Consider the following 22,834-nt stretch of genomic DNA (forward strand, 5'->3'; position numbering starts at 1 on the left):
TAGTACTGTAGCCTACTAGCTTACATTTGATTTACCTATTACAATAGTCCACTTACAGTTACTGCTATCATAAAAATACACTTTATATGTAGGTTTAAAATTCTACAAAAGACACATTTAATGTCCAAAAACACATTTTTTAGCAAAATGTATATTTTACTCAGAATTATTGCACTCCTATTTGATTGCGCTCTGTCTGTTAATATCAGACTGAGGAATTCAGAGGTTTGAGATCAGAAGTATCAGGCATTACTTTTAGACAGAATTTAGAGATCTGCTGTTAGCAGGTGAAGATCAGTTGAAAGAAGTTCCAGATCAGAAGTTTGTTTTCAGGCTGCTGAGATCATACTAGTTACTTGGCAGCCTGACAGTAAACCAGTCCAGGCAGATATGATACATGAAGCAGATACGACACAAGGTAGAACTACTGTACACAAGGAGCTGACGAGCTCCAAAACGATGGTGGTCCAGTAATGACAGTTTCCTCAGAACCACAGATTCCCATATGAGGTTATGAAGTGCTTGGATTGGCAAAACTTTAGGATGTTTCCAAAACCAAGTTTCCTTCACTCTCAAACCATAATAACCACCACCACTGCGACCACCGTGGTCCAAACCAGAACCAAACATAATGTTTCAATTTACTGCTGAGCTGTAAAAAGGTGCACAGTATGCATGTGAGTTTAAAATGATGGCTTGTGTTTGTGTTTTAAGAGTGCTATAATTACATATTCAGGGTGTTTTTGCTTAGGTTTAACACTAGACTACGCTCTTCAAGAATTGTAGTAACTTTCTTCTTTTAAAGGTTTCAGTAGACACTTCGTAACTATGCAAGGAAAAACAAATCTGCTCGAGCTTCAGCACATACAAACTTGGTCTCCAAAAACACAGCTGACTCAAGTCTCCAAGCTGTCCTCACAAACGATTAATTCTGCAATTACAGACTTCCTGTTTCTGTGTTTGAACTCTGTTCTGGGTTTCAACTCAGGAAGGTTCATTTCAGTCAACAAGGTTACAAGGCACAACTGATCTCATTTAACTGACATCACGGTTTCATCCATTACAGCTCTACCAAATGACTCGGGTTAAGCTTCTATTTTTAGAAGGATATTTTAGCAGCTCACAGTTGTCTGCTTGTGGTAAAGCTCCGGTGAATGTAGGTCAGTATGTGGAGATAACCACGGCACGAGTGCCATTAAAGCCCATGCAGGCCTGTGCAAATAGCCTTCCAATGCTTTTTTCCCCTGGAAACATTTACAGTATACAGTGGATTGTTGAAGTAAACACAGTAATAACAGAGCCATACTTCCTCTATGAGTTGACATGCATAACAAATGATGCCGTTTTCAAAAAACCAGTGCATTTTGAAACAACGTTTGCATGACAGTCTTCTTACAATATGAAAACTAGCATGCCATGGGGATTGTAATCTCATGATGGCATTTATTTAATCACACGGAACCAGAGAGCCAGTGTAAGCGATACCAGTAACTACAGTTGCCGGCGATGATGTGAGGCAATGCATCTGTAATGCTACCACACACACACACACACACACACACACACACTGCTGTCAAAATAATGAATGACTGCTTTAGTGCTGATCAGTGTGCACGTAATGCACACATACACAACATTCACCTATATGGAAACACATGCCCATGCTAATTTGCGCATAAAAACCCATGCATGTACCTCTAACTATTATGAGATGTTTAAAAAAAAAAGAGGTGGTCTTTCCTTTGAAATCTTCGGCTTACCTCCTCTCCTCTTCTTTCACCTCCTCTTTCTCTCCCCTCTTTCTCCTGTTTTTCCTCCTTCTTTTTCCTTCAAAGCAATTCCAAACCTTTCCTCTCCTTCCCAAGTCAATCCTGTCGCCTCTGTTCCCCACTTCTCTCCTCCCTCTTTCCCCTCTCCTCTCCTCTCTTCTCTCTGATTTTCAGATGTTCACAGCAGACTCATCCACGTGCACAGCCTGGGGGCGGAGCCACTGCTTGCTGCTCCTGCGCTCTGCTCAGTTGTCAGTCATCTCACTTCATCCAATCAGAAGAGAGCAAACTGTGTCAGTCAAGGTATACCAGCGAATATGAGCCCTGGAGGTGGGAAATGTGTGGGAAAAAAAAGTGGGAGAGCGAGAGTGTGTCTGCCTTGTATGTGTGTGTTTTGGAACAAGGCCAACACACTATGTGCTATTTTTAAACCTCACTGTAGGGTGGCAAAAGACTCCATTTTCTGAAAGAATCGGGTATATTTCAAAGGCTCAAAAATATCTGTATGCTCAATTAAATCTGTTTTGATTGAAGAAATATGAAATTGTGGAATTCATCATGGGATAATTATAGTCTGTAATGGTATTTTGATGTAACCATCTCTCCATGTAGCGGTGGATGTGGTCACTACAGTTACTACAAAGTTTTTAATGGGCTAAAAGCTGCGCTGATACCATATTAACAATTCTGAGCTCAACTGATACATATAACGATGCCAGGGTGTTGTTCTGTGGTAGTTAAGGTGGTTGTTTGGTTGTTGTAGGTGTTTGCTTACCAACCCAAATCAAGAAAGCTCATGCCACAAGTCTCTGTGATATAGTGTTCCCAACAATATGAATTTGGTTGCTTGTTCAATGTAAGCCTATGGCATGAGAATCATAAGTGTGACCTGATATGAAAAAAATATCAGGTATCAAAATTTTCAGCAGAAGATTAGAGGTGGTAGGAAATGATAGGTACTAATAGATGATAGTGATAAGTGAGAGGAGCACAAGAAAAAAAAAGCAATAGGATAGGAAAAATAAGAAAAGCAGACAGTAGAATGGGATAGGCCAGAATAGGGATAGCATAGGTCAGGGCAGAAAAGCATTAGGAACAAGAATAGGAAATGCAAAGGATATTACAGGACAGAAGAAAAAAAATAGGAATATGATAGAATACATATAAGATATTGATAGAATAGAATAGAATAGAATAGAATAGTATAGAACAGAATAGAATAGGACAAGACAAGATATGATATGATAGGATAGGATAAGACAGGAGAGGACAGGACAGAATGTGATAGGAAACAACAGGAATAGAATAGAATAGAATAGAATAGAACAGAATAGAATAGGACAAGATATGATAGGATAAGACAGGAGAGGACAGGACAGAATATGATAGGAAACAACAGAAATGTAATAGAATAGAAAAAGACAGGATAGGATAAGACAGGAGAGGACAGGACAGAATGTGATAGGAAACAACAGGAATAGAATAGAATAGAATAGAATAGGACAAGATAGGAAAAAAGTATGAATAAGATAGAATAGAATCGGATATCATAGAATATAGAATCAAATCGAATTGAACATGATCAGAAAGAACAGGAAAGGGTGGGATAAGACAGGGCAGCTGTAGTGAAAAATAAATATACTTAAATGTATTTGAAATACAATTATTTAATGCTAAGTATACTACAAATACATTTTTATATTTATGTACTTAATAAAATGTCCTGCAATTGTACTTTTAGTATACTAAACTGGTATACTTAAAGTCTGCTAAATTGGAACAACTAATTTTGTACTTAATGCACTTTAATTGTGCAGAAGTAGTGCTGAAGTACAATTAAAGATATACTTAGTATATTTTATTGTGCTTAAGTGGAACTATTGCAAGTATACTTCAGGTACACTTTAAATATTTTGCATTTAAAGTCTGATATTATTCAAAGATTGTACAATCCTCATCAAAAGTGACATTAAAACACATTTTAGACTTAATATTAAGAAAAGTGCATTGTGCACAAGTAATATGCCAAGTAAAGTTTAATTATAATTTTTATATCAGTAAGTCTCGAGTCATCTGTCAATATGTTAATAGATTTGAACTATACTTAGTATGAAATAAATGTATTTTAAATATATTACTTATTTACTAGGGAGGATATGATAGGAAAGAACAGGAACAGGATAACAGGGCAGCATAGGACAGAATAGAATAGAATATGACAGGATAGGATAGCATAGCATAGCAGTAAGAATAAGAAAAGCATAGGACATGAGAACAGAATAGAATAGGGCACGATAGGACAGAATATAATATAATATGATAGAGATAGGATAGCAGGAAAGCATAGCAGCAAGAATACGAAAAGCATAGGACATGAGAATAGAATAGAATAGAATAGAATAGAATAGGACTCGATCAGAATAAACCAGAAACCATGGGATAAGACAGAACAGGATATGACAGAAGAAAGAATAGGAACAGGATATAATAGAATAGAACAGAATAGAATAGAATAGGACTAGGGATAGAATAGGATCATTATAGGATAGCAATATGAATAAGAAAAGCATAGAATAGAAAAGAACAGAATAGAATGGAATAAGATAATGCAAGAACTGGGTAGGAAAGAGTATGAATAGGACAGGACAGGACAGGATAGGATAGGATACGATAGGAAAACGAAAAGCATAAAATAGCATAGAATAGAATAGAATGGAATAGAATAGAATAGGACAAGACAGGTCAAGATATGAAAGAACAGGAAAGGATACCATAAGACAGAATAGAATAGAATGGGATGGGATAGGAATAGGATAGTGTCCGATAGGATAGTAAAGAATGGGGATAGGAAAAAGAATGGGAACAGGGGAGGAGAAGTGAATAGATAATATATAAAAAAAAATGATTGTGAGATATGAGAATAGATTCTGAGAATAGAGAATAGCAAAGTTGGAAATGGATGGACTGGATATGACAGAACACAATAGGTTATATTATAGCAAAAATATGATGGTGAGATTTGAGAATAGATGAGAAATGTAGAGCATAAGACAGGACAGGATGACATAGTAGAGGAGAGGAGCATAGAAGAACAGAGGGGAATTCGAAATGCTTGTGCATTCCTGGAGGTGTCTGGTCACAGCTGGGTAGACCCACAGCTTCTGACTGAGACTGAGGCACTTAGACTGAGCTATTGAGGCAGTGAGGCAGTGGGTGAAAGGAGGGGGGGTCTTGCCTACGTGACTTTCTGTGCATAGCACCCACGTACCCCATCTGCCCCATCCCCATCCTATCAAATAAGCAGAGAAGACAGTGTTCAGGGTGAGTACAAACCAACATTTGATGGACACACAGAGATGGTGCATCACAAAAACCACACAGATCATAAGAAATTAGACAGATTCCTGTCTGACTGCCCATAGCAACAGCTCCAGTGCTGCACGGTCTCCATTGGGCGAGTCAGCCGGCTGCATGATATACCAATGTTGGCATGCCAGCCAATCAGACGCTCTGTCTGGCTGAGCTGGATTCCATGCTCACCATGGTAACAGAACTACACACTTGAGTCAGTCAAACATGGAGTTCTGACATCCATAAACCATATGTGACCGCTGACTCCATGCGAAGAGAAAAACCAGAAGATGTCCTAAATCAATACTGTTTATGTGTTCGCAGTAGCATAAGGACATACAGAAGATTCACACTAAACAGTGATGCATGAAATAGCTTATTGGAATTCCTTTGGTGCTACAGAGCCATAAAAGATGCATCTAGTTTTGAGTGGCGGTGTGCTACGCTTCATATCTGTGGCTCTGAATTATAATTCCAACCAGATTATGATTGTTTAAAAGTTGACACCACTATGTTACAGGGAGTTGCTAGGCTATTCTGGATGATTTCTAGGGTGCTATAGATAAATCTGGTCTCTAGATATGGCTTTTTATTGTATGTCTATGGGATTTTTTTGCTCGTATTTTAAGTCCACACACAACTCTCATTAACATACTGCACAATTTTGGGCAGTGTCATCCATGTCCACAGCACAAAATAGACTTTAACACAGGATATAGGTTTGTTCAGATCACTAACAACATCAAATTACAGATATACTTTTATTCAGATGGGACAATGCAAAAAGAATCAGTATTACATAATAAATTTCATGCACCATATTTTACTGATAAGAAATGTCTTAAATAATTCTAACAATTCGTGCCAGCATTATAAATCCAAAATTAGATGAAAATCCGTAAACGTGAACCAGCTCTGCTTGGCAACAGCTTTGTCTGAACATGCTACACACATGAAATATGATGCTCTGTCAGTGTCATCATCTTTTAACCCTAAGGAAGCCATGATTATTGGTCAGGGGAGAGTTAAAAGACCCACCTCTTCTCCATGATGATTGGCTCTCCAAGCTGTTCATCTCCCTGAGCTCAATCAGGAAGAAGCTCTTCACAAACTGGTACCAATGGCCCTTTTCTACTGGCTGCAGATGCATCAGCATTTGTGACATCATTTGCCATCCCACTGCAAGGGTGAAGGAAAAATCCCAGATGCTGGACAGCTGTGCAGATGACAAGAAAGATAGAGAGAGAGAGAATACGTTTTCATAATGTTTTGTTTCTGTAAAGGTGACAAGATGTCATGAGGTATGTCAGATTTTCAAAACACAGCTGCTAGATCTCTAGCAATAAAATATATTTTATATTTTTTAATACAACATAAAGACAGTCTACATAATTCAACAAATAAATAAACAAAATAGAAATTAGTGTAAATAAATATACAAATAAATATACGTTGTCAAATAATACACAACCCATGTAAATATCTTAGACATTTCTGTATTCAAATAGTGCCATCTAGTGGTGTTTTTTTAGCGATAGCAAAGAGACGCACAAGTGACGAACACCAATTTAGTGAGTGTGAAGCAGGACTAATCTTATTTGTTGTAACATCTAAGTAACATAACTTATTAGTTTGCAACCCAGCTATATTTAAATATATTCATCACCTTACCTGCGATATGAGCTGAAACCCGATCTTTGTGTGTATGAGCTAATGAGGAAGAATTGCGCAGTTTAAATTCCTTCAAGAACGCTCCATAGAGCCTTCCTCCACCTGTAACACGGCCATATGAACATGTAGCCTCCATCAGAGCTTAATAACTGATGAGCCGAGACTAGAGGAGTTGTTTCTCACAGCCGCGTTACTTTTACTAAGGATGAGCGGTTGACTCACTGAGTGACGTCAGTGCGATTCATCCCACGCGATGGAGTGACACTTGGGCTCACGAGCTCGTGCATCTATCTCTCTTATTGAACAGCACTACAGAGAAAGTTTATTATTATTATTATTGATTTATTTTAGTAGATTATTTTAAGTTGACTTGTGCACAAACTTCTCTGCAACGCGCTGTTTTTGTAATAAATAAATAGCGTAAATAAATTCCAGAAAACAATTATATAAAAACTTTCATTTACAATTGATCTATAAAAGCCTAGTTTTCTGTAATTTATTGGCTTAAAGGAACAGTTTGCCCAAAAATGAAAATTTGCTGAAAATGTATTTATCCTAAGGCCATCCAAGATGTAGATGAGTTTGTTTCTTAATCAGTACAGATTTGGAGAAATTTAGCATTACATCACTTGCTTACCAATGGATCCTCTGCAGTGGATGGGTGCCGTCAGAATTTTCAGAGAGTTCAAACTCAATGTTAAGCATCACAAAAATCCACAAGTTTTTGCTTGGTGCATGGTCTGAGAATTTTCTCTCCTGATTCAGACTAGACGAGGTTTTATCGAGAATTTGATTACTTGTGGTTTATTGTGATGTTTTTATCAGCTGTTTGGACTCTCATTCTGACAGCACCCATTCACTGCAGGATCCATGGGTGAGCAAGGGATGTACTGCTACATTTCTCCAAATCTCTACCAACGAAGAAACAAACTCATCTGGGATAGCCTTAGGGTGAGTAAGTTTTCAGAAAAACTTTCATTTTTGGTTGAACCTGCCCTATACAGATGTATAGTCTATTAGATTTGAGTATATTTGACTATCCACTATATGGAAAAAGAAAAGTCAAAACAGTTAGAAAAGATGTAGCAAACGAGAACAGTGAGAACAGGTTAAAGTTTTAGTCAAGTCAAGTCAATAATGTAGAGGTTTACGTTACAATAATAAAGTTTTCTTGTCGGAGTGGTTCAATAATTAGTCCCTGTTCTTGTGCTTGTTCTTGTGCTTGTTCTAACTAGCTCAAAAAATGTTTGTGTATACTTGTGTGCTTATGTTATCCTCCACAGTGCAATAAAGTGGCCAAAGGAACTTAAGGAAGAAGAAAAAAAGTGGAATGCAGACCACCCAATAGGAAACTCTGGCAACAAGACAACCTTGCATTGGTGGGCAGGCAGTTGTGGAGGAAGGCTCACTAGTAAGCGTGAAAGATAGCATAAAAACACTTGTGTGTGTGCGCACTGGGTACACTTTAAAGAGTACTAGACAAGTGGGCTTCTGTTCTCCACATATACATAAACACTGTGAGTGTACTTTTCTTTACAGTTTTATTGAAGTGTATAAAAGTTACACTTTCTATCTATCTATCTATCTATCTATCTATCAAACTAATGTTAACACGTTATAATAAGTATAGGCTGTAACAAAACACTTATTTATAAACGGCAGTTAATACATTAATAGATATACAAATGGTGAGTTCATTGTTCATTGTTACTGTAATTAACAAAGTGTTATTGTTTAATTTGCTCATATGTAAACAGTTATATAATACTTGTTAACAAATTATTAACCATAAACAGTTCTCACTTTAGATTAGGTCACAGAAAATGTCATTAATTGAGAGCTTTAAACCAATTGGACATTAATTGTATTTGTATTCAGTGTTTCTTAAAATGTTTACAATAAAAAAAAAAAAAAACATTTTATAGGTACTTTCCATTGAAATTATGATTTTTATACTGTTCAAACTGTATATTGTGTCCCCTAATTCTATATCTGCATTTTGTACTTTAGCAACAACATAATGATCTAATGAGTATTTGTATGTATTTTATATTGAGAGCATTATGTTATTTACTTTTTAAGTGGTATTTTTTAGCTTTGAGGATAAGTTGATTTATTTGTAAAAAAAAAATAATTAAGGAACACTGAATACAAATGCAATTAAAAGTCCAATAAAGGATGTTTTAAAGCACTTAATTAATGACATTTTCCGGCTTCCTGTGACCTCATTTAAAGTGAGAACTATTTATGGTTAAGATGTTAATAAAATGTTATCTAACTCAAGGTTATCTAATACAAAATGTGTTAATTAAGATGACAACGAATGAAGAACTTAATTTTTAAATACTTTAGTACTGTTTACTTATTATAAAGTGTTACCAAATAAGAAAATAAAATATACGATATACAATATACAATAAAATAAACATTTGTAATTTGGGAAAATCATGGCAGCACATGTGTGGAATGTGGCATTCCACTAATTATGGTTTTAAATTAAATTAAAATTGTTTAATTAAAAATACTTTTTTGATACAGTGAATTAAATAGCCTATACTGTAAATTAAACATAACCCAATTGTAAATAGGCTACAAAAGGATCAAATCCATGGGCTATTACTTTCTGACCCTTTTTAAAAATATGTTAAACTGAGAAGTAATATTTACTGCAGTGTTTATGGGTGCTTCAATCAGGCCACTAGGAGTTTTCTTCACTGCTTGTTGAGTATGGTTGTCATGGTAGAGCACGAAGAAGAGAAGTACAAGCGCTTCACGAAATTAAAAAGAACCTCTTCAGAAGACACGCAAGCTCTTGACATTCAGAACCAATGAGAGCGATCACACACACACATATACACAAACTTCAGCTCACACAAGATAAAACAAAACAACAGCCCTAGTAATGAATCACACACTTAACTTCTATTTGCTACACCATTCAACTCATGTACTAACAGAACATGTTGAGGCCGGAAACCACATTCAGCTGACACGATTCCAAGGTTTAAATGCATGTTTGTGAGGTTTTTTAGCTATTTATTTGAAGAAGACGATGCACAGCATTGTCCTCTGGTATATAAGTATTAGAAATGGCTTCCTTCATTGACAAATATTACGATTATTTTTACATAGAGAGAATCCCTATTCGAATTTAAATACGTGTAACGAACATATCAGTCACTAGGGGGTGCTATGACTCTTTCCTGGTTAGAGTCTGTCTATTAGTGTCTTCCATTTAATTGCACTGAAAGCTAATTCCACTTACACAAATAAAATTGTAGATTGAACACTTCAGTTCGCTCTGACCCTGCTGGGGTTACAGATTACTTATTTATTTTGGTTTGTTTATTTCAAAATGTCCAAAATGCAGACTCACATTAAAATATTAGGCTATATTTTCAGCTTATCAACTTTAGACTAATGTACATTAAAATAAAACAGAAATGGGTTTTGATTGTTTGAAAGCATATACTGAGAGGACAACAGAGCGCTTCGTGTTTACGGCCCAGCCCCAATTACTGGCATCAACAGGAAATACATGATCATTATAGTTCACTTAGACCCAGTGTAATGCCATCCATAAATCAAATCTGAAGTCAGTTATAGGCTGAAAATGAGAACAGACCAGTGAGGATACGGTTATTTCACTGGATGTCACTCATAGCCCTGCATTAATGTTTCATTATGGCTTTATTGCAAATTTATTACTGTGCATTATGTATTTTATAATGGCTTTATTATAGATTCTCTGAGAGCCACTGCATTATATAATAGCTATTTAATGCTCTAATTTTCTGATTCACATTTTGCATATGCAGTTAAAATTTACAGTCTTTCTCTTCCAGGAAAACTGAGCAAAATATTAGTGACTCATCCTGCACTATAGAAATTTGTATCCAATCAAATGCTCTCTAGAACGAGAATATCCTGCCCACCAGTGAGATCACCTGCTAGCAGGAATAATTAAAAAAGGGGTATGAGACCTGAGATACATCTCTCTCAAAATTACTATTTAAATAGGAAATATATCAATATCAGAAAGTCAAAGTAGTTGTAAAGCAAATTCAGGCCATGAGTTCATATCTGTGTTACTATATCGTTTTTATGAAAATTAAATTTTTATATTTACTTTTAATATACGTAAATATTAAAGTTTTAATATTTTATGTTTTTATCATTTTTAGTAGTTTTAAAAAAAATACATATGTCTATATAGTTTCTTTTAATAGTTTTTTACTTCAGTTTTAGTTTCATATATCATATCATATCATATTTATATAACAGTGATTATATAGATTTATTGTGCATCGTTTAGAATGAGCCTTTTAAATTATTTTTTAATGAATTCCATTGTCACAATTTGTTATTAAAAGCATAATTGATTAGCCTAATTAAAATCTCAGTAAACACACTTAGCTGCTATAAAAATAAACAAGGCTGTCACAATGAATGGCTGAAAATATTTGAGCCTGAGTCGCATGACGCAACATGAAAAAACAGAACACGCTCTATTTCTAAATGTTTGACAGGAGTGCCATATGTTTGTTAATTATGAAGCTGTTATGAAAGCACATCAGCTTTGCTTTTTTCTGCCGCTGGTCATATGGCTCACATCAGCTTTTTGGACACAGCTGGCTGAGGTCAAACTCTCTCCTTGTTCTGCAACATGCTGACAGAAAGATTCTGAGCCTGACTAGATGTGAGCCAAACGAGACATCTTACTGACATCCGAGGGTCGTGATTTGAGGGCAAGATGTGGCAATATTGCCTCACTTGTTTCCAGCAGCTTCTGCAGCAGCTTTACTGGACAGTGATCGCTAGACCCACACGTATATGCACCCACAGAACTCACAGATTTACTTCAAGCAGAATTTGACAACCTGTCAATCATAAAATGATGCACATTCTGTGCTTCCTACTGTATGTGATTATTAAATAGTTGAAATTAATTTAACAATACTTTGACCTACTAATAAGAGTGTAGTAGCTATATAAGGCATTATATGTTTAAATCCATTCCACAGATTTTTCCACAAAATCTGCACAAAAATGGGTCAATGACATGAAAGTCCTTTTTCAGATCTATTAAGTCAACCCTTATAAAGCCTACTGTTTCATATTCGACATACTCATTTCTAAGGCCTTTGAATTATCAGCATGATCAAAACTTTGTTGAAAACACACTTTTTGTAATAGTGTATACTTCTAGTTGTGATAAACATATAAACATGTTTTGCTGTATTTCAATATGAACATTTACTGAACTGACTTAGGTTTACTTGATTATCTTGATTTTTTTTTTTTTTTAGAAAAAATGGTAAAATGTGAGTATCAAAAATGATACATCATTTATTCAGTCATTGTTTATATGTTTATAATGCAATGCAATACACAATAAAAACTACAGATCATAAAACTAATCATCTTTCTCAGGCATATTCTTGGGAGATATAGAGTGATACGTATATGCATGTTTTGTAAGTAGTCTGCTACTGTTATAAAAATCTCTTCGACTTGACTTTTTGCCCATATACTGTAAATAACAAAATCTGCACCAAATCACATATCACTCAGTTTGAGCCTAATAAAACTGAGGAGCTCTCCTTTTGAGTATGAGCTCCATAAAGCCTGATGTATCAAATATGATTCAAAACATACACAAGTACATATGCATTATTATTATTATTATTTTAGATTTCTTTTTAGTGCTTTTTCCAAAGTTTCAAGAAACTTTTCCATTTAAAAAATGATTTTGACTATTATGTCATATATCAGGCTTTACGGGGTTAAATTTAAAACTAGACTAAAATGTAATTTATACAGGGCAATGACTTAAATATACTTCAACTACTTTTCAATTTCTAAATTAAAAGTCATTTTGATATTTTTTCTAGCGCATACAAATAGAAATAAGAGGTAAAAATAAAATTGGCATAAGTAATTTGCATAATAATATTATTAAAAAAAATAAGTAGAGAAGCAATTTTGTTTTAATATTAAGACATGTCTACCAAATATAAATCAGTGCACTTGTTATATATGTGACCCCTGACCACAAAACCAGTCATAAGGGTCATTTTTTTGAAATTGAGATTTATACATCATTCTCAAAGCTGAATAAATAAGCTTTCCATTGATGTATGGTTTGTTAGGATAGGACAATATTTGGCTGAGATACAACTATTTGAAAATCTGGAATCTGAGGATGCAAAAAAAAATTAAATATTGAGAAAATCGCCTTTAAAGCTGTCCAAATGAAGTTCTTAGCAATGCGAATTACTTATCAAAAATTAAGTTTTGATATATTTACGGTAGGAAATGTACAAAATATCTTCATGGAACATGACCTACTAATAAGAGTGTAGTAGCTATATAAGGCATTATATGTTTAAATCCATTCCACAGATTTTTCCACAAAATCTGCACAAAAATGGGTCAATGACATGAAAGTCCTTTTTCAGATCTATTAAGTCAACCCTTATAAAGCCTACTGTTTCATATTCGACATACTCATTTCTAAGGCCTTTGAATTATCAGCATGATCAAAACTTTGTTGAAAACACACTTTTTGTAATAGTGTATACTTCTAGTTGTGATAAACATATAAACATGTTTTGCTGTATTTCAATATGAACATTTACTGAACTGACTTAGGTTTACTTGATTATCTTGATTTTTTTTTTTTTTTTTAGAAAAAATGGTAAAATGTGAGTATCAAAAATGATACATCATTTATTCAGTCATTGTTTATATGTTTATAATGCAATGCAATACACAATAAAAACTACAGATCATAAAACTAATCATCTTTCTCAGGCATATTCTTGGGAGATATAGAGTGATACGTATATGCATGTTTTGTAAGTAGTCTGCTACTGTTATAAAAATCTCTTCGACTTGACTTTTTGCCCATATACTGTAAATAACAAAATCTGCACCAAATCACATATCACTCAGTTTGAGCCTAATAAAACTGAGGAGCTCTCCTTTTGAGTATGAGCTCCATAAAGCCTGATGTATCAAATATGATTCAAAACATACACAAGTACATATGCATTATTATTATTATTATTTTAGATTTCTTTTTAATGCTTTTTCCAAAGTTTCAAGAAACTTTTCCATTTAAAAAATGATTTTGACTATTATGTCATATATCAGGCTTTACGGGGTTAAATTTAAAACTAGACTAAAATGTAATTTATACAGGGCAATGACTTAAATATACTTCTACTACTTTTCAATTTCTAAATTAAAAGTAATTTTGATATTTTTTCTAGCACATACAAATAGAAATAAGAGGTAAAAATAAAATTGGCATAAGTAATTTGCATAATAATATTATTTTAAAAAATAAGTAGAGAAGCAATTTTGTTTTAATATTAAGACATGTCTACCAAATATAAATCAGTGCACTTGTTATATATGTGACCCCTGACCACAAAACCAGTCATAAGGGTCATTTTTTTGAAATTGAGATTTATACATCATTCTCAAAGCTGAATAAATAAGCTGTCCATTGATGTATGGTTTGTTAGGATAGGACAATATTTGGCTGAGATACAACTATTTGAAAATCTGGAATCTGAGGATGCAAAAAAAAATTAAATATTGAGAAAATCGCCTTTAAAGCTGTCCAAATGAAGTTCTTAGCAATGCGAATTACTTATCAAAAATTAAGTTTTGATATATTTATGGTAGGAAATGTACAAAATATCTTCATGGAACATATATGCCATTTTTGGCATAATAGAAAAATTGATAATTTTGACCCATACAATGTATTGTTGGCTATTGCTACACCTGTGCTACTTACAGTATGACTGGTTTTGTGGTCCAGGGTCACATATGTTAGAAATATATATTATATAATATAAGCCAGCCACTTGTTGAGATGTGACTGTAATAAATGGAAACCCTTTTAGGTTTACCCTTTTCAAATGAAAATAATGATATTACTTAACGGTTAGGCTACATCATATGTAATTCTGCTTTTTTTTTTTTTTTTACAACAATCATGTGTAAATTGATATAAATGCTTAAAAAATACAAAACCTACATGAAAACGTTGGTTATATAACTTACATTTTAAACTAGAGTTTTCATTTAGAGTTTTTATTTTAAACTATATTTCTGCCTTTCATCTTCTTGGATCCATATTCGTCATAAGCCAAATGCCTAAAAACTCCAGCTTCAGATTCTGTCTGAGCCTAGTGATCTTATATAAACCTGTCATTATCCCACAATGATCCCACAGCTACAGTAGCACAAAGATCGATGAAGAAAACCAGCAATTCCACTGACAGATCCGTAAAAGATTAGCCGTTACACTTTGGGCATCACACAGGTCATCTGCAACCTGCCGCTCCGAGTCTCCAACCTTGAGAGTAGTGTTTTTAAAGCACACGCTGGAGGGAAGCAGAAAGCGATATGTCAACCATCACTCCTCATTAGAGGCCAAATAACCACAGCATGTCGCACGGCGCGGTCCCTCAGCCAATTTCTCTGTCCCTCCAAAAGCGTATTGCCCTTTTAGTGTGTCTGGCTGGCGTCTGGCTCAGCAGTTTGAGCAGGATTCGTCCCTGCGGTTGTGAGCCGAGTTCTTTCTACAACTACTTGAGGTGCTCATTTGTCTGCATTCCACACAGAGAGGAGCCATTTGGATCTGACTGACTGATTTAATCCCTCTTAAATACAGGCCTGCAGATTTCAGAGAAGACCTGTTACACACGGGGAATGTCTGATAGATCCCTGCGTATGTGTGTGTGGCCGCTGCCTTTGAAATGCTGTCTTCAAGTAGTCTGACAAATCCGTATTATTGAAAGCTCAGCAAATTTAAACCCTCTCGCTGAAAAGAGAGGAAGATGAGAGGGACGAGGAGTGTTGTCTGAGACGATGGATGTCTTCGAAGGATCTCGCAGACAGACATGCTGAGATGTTGCAAACAAACACCGAGATAAACAGAAAACGGTGGAAGGAATCTAAGAGATGAGGGAGGTGGGAGATTTATGCACACAGACAGCGCTAGTATTGATTTTCACCCCAGAACCGAATTCTCAGGGAACTCTGGGAAATTTTGGAGGCAGTCGTGAGTCAGACTCTTCATATGGGATCCTGCGGAGACAGAAGCTTTCTCTTCCTAACAGCTGCAGGATCCTGTCGCGTCTCGCCGCAGTCAGCTGTGTCAGATTAGCACATGTGCTTGTTTCACGAGGAGACTAAGTGTGCGATTATTTTGAGACATTGATATGAACATTTTGACGTCGTTTAATTGTGCTAAAGTGTACTGTCTGAATACTGAAGTACGTGACTTTCTAGCGGCTTGTCATCTGAGATCTTCTTGAGCTGTCAGCTCTTGGAGAGATTTGTTGCTCGCCCTGTTTGCTTAGATAGGAGGTGGGAGATTTATGCACACAGACAGCGCTAGTATTGATTTTCACCCCAGAACCGAATTCTCAGGGAACTCTGGGAAATTTTGGAGGCAGTCGTGAGTCAGACTCTTCATATGGGATCCTGCGGAGACAGAAGCTTTCTCTTCCTAACAGCTGCAGGATCCTGTCGCGTCTCGCCGCAGTCAGCTGTGTCAGATTAGCACATGTGCTTGTTTCACGAGGAGACTAAGTGTGCGATTATTTTGAGACATTGATATGAACATTTTGACGTCGTTTAATTGTGCTAAAGTGTACTGTCTGAATACTGAAGTACGTGACTTTCTAGCGGCTTGTCATCTGAGATCTTCTTGAGCTGTCAGCTCTTGGAGAGATTTGTTGCTCGCCCTGTTTGCGGGATCCTGCGGAGACAGAAGCTTTCCCTTCCTAACAGCTGCAGGATCCTGTCGCGTCTCGCCGCAGTCAGCCGTGTCAGATTAGCACATGTGTTTGTTTCACGAGGAGACTAAGTGTGCGATTATTTTGAGACATTGATATGAACATTTTGACGTCGTTTAATTGTGCTAAAGTGTACTGTCTGAATACTGAAGTACGTGACTTTCTAGCGGCTTGTCATCTGAGATCTTCTTGAGCTGTCAGCTCTTGGAGAGATTTGTTGCTCGCCCTGTTTGCTTAGATACGGCAGCCGAAGCACCTGTTGACCCCACCCTGCTTGAAAGGAAAAAATGACTGTGCTAATCTGTCCTAGTGTAGGTGGGGGTCAGGTTTTGCCTACATTATGTGGACCAAATTTCCCCACAGGGATAGTAAAACGTGAAAAATTGCAACATTCTGATTTCAAATACTCTTAATACCTGCCTAATTGTATAATATAATATAATTTTATTTCACATTAGTGGTTTGTTTGTTCTTGCATAATAAAAAAGAAACTATAATTACAATTAATTAAAATTTCAGAAAAATTGTGACATTCTGAATTCAAATACTTTCATAATAACTGTTAAATTGTATAATAATAATAATAACAACATCAATTATATATATATATATATGTTTGTGTTATTATTCCTTAAAAAATAATGTTTGTTTCATTTTAGTAGTAGGCTATGTACATTCTACTGAAAAATAGTTATAGACACAATGTCTTTAAATCAAACCCGACTTTTATTTGGAGGGGTTGCCGTGAATACCTTTACAGTTCTGTGTATGAGATATGACACTAGTTTTACTCAAATCAAACGCTAAAATGCTCATGAAGTGACTCTCAGAGCAGTTCTGGAGATGTTGTTCATGTGTTTACGACCTCATTTAGTGAGACGGCAGACGCTGAAATCACCGCGAGTGTCAGGCGTGCTTCAGTATGTGTGTAGTAAATCAGATAACGAGGGGCAGACAGGTGAGCACACTGAGGATAATTAACTAATGATTGAACGGGCTAAACCAACAAAAGGGGAAGAAACCACAACAAACAGTCCACAGGGGTGTTACAATTATAGCCTATAAAAATATAAACAAAAAAAAAATCTTTGCTAGATTTAAGATTTTAATAACTGTGGAAATGTGTCATCACAGTCTGTGAATAGAGTCCATAATAAGGCTAAAACTAAAATAGAAAACAATAAAAAGGGACTAACAAAAAATATATAATAAAATACATAAAATGTATATTTTATAAACTTAACCTAGACATTATTAAATAGAACTTCTAAACAGGATAAAAAATGAAGCACTGTGCAATTAAAAAAATCTGGTTTATGATAGTCTAGTCCATATATCACTAAGCACCACTAATGATTATTTCCAAACAGGTTTCCAAATACTATTACAGCCCCACCCCCAAACTCATGCTATTGGTTGAGCCAGAAGACACTGGATAGAAAAATGATTCCACCATGGAGCTACATTGTTTACAGTGTGTTTATGTTTGTTTTTGGACCCAACCCGAAGTCAATGAGAAAAATTATTTTAAGAAAATTCTGATATCGATATTAGATTTCTGGGTCCATGAAGTCTGAGTGTAAAAAAATGGACCGCCTATGACACATGACACTAGCTCATCTATTACAGCCAATTCACCCCAATTCAATTTCTGAATCTCACTCAATTCGCCACACATGGACATGCTGTTTTTGCCAAGACATGTTATCCAATTATCAAGTGGAGGTCGGCTGGCGAGTCAGAAATCAGAGATGGTTTCCGTAACCTTGTCTTGTCAGGTTTTGCAACCTTGTAAGTTTCAAGTTCTGTAGAACATTTTATTTGATGCATTTTGAGTTACAATGTCCCAAATCTCTCCAATGCAGTTGCAAAAAGCACATGCAGGCTCTTTTATCCAGCTGTTGAGGCGCTCTAACGAATACTCTACGGACTAACGCTTCACAGTACCTATGTGAGTGTTTTTACTGTCACAAACCAGGCGATAAAACAACAAGTGCTGCTGGAGAGCCCTTCCATGACTGCACAGGATGGACAGAAAGGGATTTCAGAAATCATGCGGCAGCTGAGACCGTTGATTGAGACCGATGAGCCGGTTAGCTGATTAAAAACGCCTGATCTCCACCACCCAACCTCACAATGCGTAACTTCATCAATTACAGGATTTTCCAGCACCGCAGAGATCATATCGATCCAGCGCGTTCAGTCAAATGCATTTACAGCAGGATGTTTCCACAGCCTTCCCTCGTTCAGAAGCCAGCTGTGTGATGGATATATAACACCCTCATAATGGCTCTCTGTGACAACATTCTCTTTCAGTCGTGTAGCAATTTAATTAGTAATCTTGACGACTGCCTGTCACGGGGAGGTAAACAGAGGACGAGAGGGAAAATATGTTTATTAGACGGTTATATTTGAAAAGTTCCCTCGTTCTTCTTTCTGGACTGATTTAAATCGCTGCAGACACGCGTATCAGGGTGACTAGCGAATGAGAAATGTAGAACACCAAACTAAAACAAATCTACTGTAATATCGTTTCATATCTGCTCTATTATGTGAACTTGGCCAATTTTCTCTCTCGTTTTCCTTTTGCTCTACAGGATTTGTCAGGAGACGAACTCAACCATCTTTTCAATTTTCACTTTGGCTGGCTGTGAGAGCCGATATAATTATTTCTCAGGTCTTTTTTTTCTTAACGAATTTCTCTCATTGTTCAACAGAAGGTCAAGTCCTTGTCTCTCTGCCGCCATCCGGGCACAGAGAGCTCAGAGGGCACGGCTCAGCGTCCCCCCGCTGCGGCGCTAGGAGGGCAAACAGGTGCCCCTTTAATCTGCCAACTGCAGGCTCTTTAGTTATAATGGGTTTACAATAGTCATTTTGGAAGAAGAGACTATTGGAGGAGGGATGTTGCACATGTGACCTGATATCCATGAAGAATGAACCATCTGCTGCGCTTCAAGACAAGACCGAAGGAATGGGATACTGGAGAGAGGAACACACAAGATGTCTGTCTGGCAAAGAAATCTGTCCCCCACTCTATTACAGTTATTATTTGCCCTTTATGGGTAATTCTCACCTGCTCGGGTCACATCCAAGTCATATTTCACCCTAACATCAAAAGAAGTATATGAGAATTTATATTTCTCATATCTTTAAATTAAACTTATTTTAGGAGCATTGTGCATCGCATTGTTAAATAATTTTCGTAATTTATTTTAACTCCTGTCTCCTTTCCACATTCTCATTTCCAAAATGCAATTATTTAAATTATGATGCATTCCCAGTGGTAAATACAGCAGTAAATGTGAAGTATTTATGATAGTCTTTTCATTTATCATTTTAAAGAGTAAAAAACGCTGGACATGTTACGTTAATGAGAATATTTTTATGGCAATAAAGCACAGTGGAAATAATGTTGTACTGCCCTTAATTTATGCTACTATAAGACCCGTGAGACTAACCCATATAATATTTGTGCATTTAATCATTTATAGGCAACACAATGATGAAACTACAGTGCAACTACATATATTTATATCGTACAGTAAGAATATCACATTCATTTGTTTCCCGCTGTGGCATATTTTAAACATAAACATGAAATGGCAGGGGTAAGAACAGGTAATGACATTTCTGAAATGACATCATTAGCCCTGTTTTCTCTCCAAGTTTAAGTTATTAACATTTTAGCAAAAACAGAAAAGGAGGGCACGGAAAGAAAGACGAGAGCGGAGGAGGGAGGAATGGGAGTGAGTGCTCTGTATTTAATTGCTTTTATTCAGGTCATCAGATGGGTGAACTACGTGACAACTGTACAGTAGATGTGTAATTAGATAGGAGGAGCAGAGGAGGAAAGGAGCAGAGAGAAGGGACAGCGACAGACGGAGAGGTCACACAAAGGTTACTAAAGAACAGTGAACAATCCCACCCACAAACACACACAGATGAGGGACTTCAATCATCATGCAAATGAATTTACCCAAGATGTCGCGCAACTGCAGGATAAACCTTAGCGAGTCAAAGGAGCTACACTGCTCAAACATACCGTGACATGTTTACATATGGCCAATTAATAATCCAAGAAAAGACCACAGACACGTGTTTGCAGATTCCTCACTGTTTGGTTTAGAGATACAATAGATTAATAATGATGAAGCTCAGTGTAAAGAGACGACCGCAGACAGACGAACGCGTCTCCACTTGAAACGTGAGGAAAGAGAGGGAGGAAATGAAAAAGCAGATATCAGGCACAGAATGGCTGATCAGAACTGAAGACAGAAGTGGGTTCAGGACTGCCGCAGTATCGCTGCCAAGAACAGCAGCAGATGCTTGTGAAAACCAGAGTGGTCTGGATGCGTGAACTCCACCTGACCTTGAACACACACCCTAGTCTCTGGACAGACACATAAAGACCGGGTTTAAAAGTGCTCCAGTTGACCACAAATCAACCCCGGGTGGAGGGAGGTCACAGTTGCGCGGTGAGAACTGTCAGTGAGTGGTGAGTCCCTGCTTGACTTTACGACCTTCTCTTTTCATTAAGTCACAAGTACCTTTAGTGCAGTAATGGTACGGTCCTGCATCCAAGAGACAAAAATAACCACCCGTCCACTGCACGGTCACTCTCCAAGATAATCAAACTGTTCGTATGAGAGCACTCAAAAAGGAAGCATAATTCAACCAAAACAATAAAGCATCACATTGGTTGGCAGATATGAGAGCTGCGTGTTTGTCTATGAGCGTTTTGAAGTCTATTTCAATATCAACACTGCCTGAGGACGTATGCCAACATTTAGTTGGCCAAATTTATTTTCTGTCTGGTTGAATCTCATAAAGAAATGGCCGGTTTATATATCACCCCTAAATCAGAAACAAAACAACAGCAGATTATATATTTTTAATAGTTTGTAAGAATTATGTTTTTTTTTTTACACACACACACACAATATATATATAATATAATTTATTACAGTAATAGGATAAAAGGATTTTGGGGTACAATGACTTGAATATTTCTAGACAGTTTTTGTGAGATTTACCTATCTAGATACCTTCAAGACTTTGCAAAAAATAAATAAATAAAAGTTAATAAATAACAATAAAAATAAATAAATAAATAAATACATAAAAAACATCAAAAGATAATTTCTGCCCTAGAAAACTACAGCAAACTGAAGTTTTGGGAAGAACTATGTGACAGTTGTCTAGTGATGGACTGTTGTCTCGGTCAGGTGAGGCGGCCACAAGGAGATTAGCTGCCCTTTCATCCGCAAATAAATGTCAAAAGTATGACGAAAGCTATCCGAGTTATTTACTTTAGTCGTTATTTAAATCCCCACTGACCTGGAGGGGGAGAAGTCTTTGCCCTTGTAGCCTCGTCATAACCTTGCTAACATTCTGTTAACTTTGACTCCAATGCACATGCCTTTGAGCCAAACGGATATTTGGGCATTAACAAAGAACACTGCACATAGCAAACTCAAGTGGAATTCCTTAATGTGGGACAGAACCAGAGTGGAAGAGTAGAAGATCAGAAGCATTTGTTTGGCCATTCTGATTCTGTTATTTGATTGCTGTTTACAGAACTGAAACGAGTTCACTGTTGTAATCTGATGAAGCTTTCTAGCCAAAAGCTGACTTTCATTGCTGATTATGTGTTTTTCCCGAGTTGTGTGTTGTGGTGTTGTTTCTCTGTTCTTTATGGAGGTGACTGGAGAAACAAATGTGTAATGTGCTCACTGCTCTGAGGAAGGACACTGCAGTATCGTCATATTCTCCTGAGACCTTGCAAAAACTATTTGGTGCACAATGAACATTACACAGAATGTGTTTTTGAAATTTGTTCATATTTACTCATACTTTATAACATTGCTTGGTAACACTATTGATATTGCTGAAAAAAAATATATATTTTTCTTTTTCTCAATGAAGTGAGACTGAAATGCTTACATTCAACATGCCTGCCCATTCAGAGTAATCAAAGATACTGTAAAATAAATAGGATGTCATTTGATTTATCAATTAATAACTGATTGGATGAATGTGCGTTTGCTAAACAATGTCTAAATAGCTATCTGGCTATTGGTTCACATTATCCAATAACCTGCACGGAAAAGTCATTTCAGAGGAAGAGCAAGTTATTACATTTTGATTGTTATGACAACAACAATGGCTTTGCTGATGCCGCAGAACCAATATCTTCTGGTACATCACAAATAGTGAGGA

The 22,834-nt window shown here is 36.3% G+C and overlaps 1 protein-coding gene across 5 annotated transcripts in view; it reads right to left on the reverse strand.

The window, feature by feature from the left end:
* Positions 1-6,990, reverse strand: part of LOC107720684 (lysine-specific demethylase 6B-like) — a 30,093-nt gene extending 23,103 nt beyond the window's left edge. For 4 of the 5 annotated variants that reach the window (XM_016528477.1, XM_016528476.1, XM_016528475.1 and 1 more), the window contains exon 1: positions 1,761-1,994. The gene's annotated coding sequence lies outside the window, so the exon portion shown is untranslated. Of the gene's footprint in view, positions 1-1,760; positions 1,995-6,158; positions 6,337-6,791 lie in introns of those variants that run through there. The other variant, XM_016528472.1, reaches the window with a different exon arrangement.
* Between the last annotated feature and the right edge of the window lie 15,844 nt (positions 6,991-22,834).

Source organism: Sinocyclocheilus rhinocerous, unplaced genomic scaffold (genome assembly GCF_001515625.1).
Source record: "Sinocyclocheilus rhinocerous isolate Xijiao unplaced genomic scaffold, SAMN03320098_v1.1 scaffold603, whole genome shotgun sequence".
NCBI lineage: Eukaryota > Metazoa > Chordata > Actinopteri > Cypriniformes > Cyprinidae > Sinocyclocheilus > Sinocyclocheilus rhinocerous.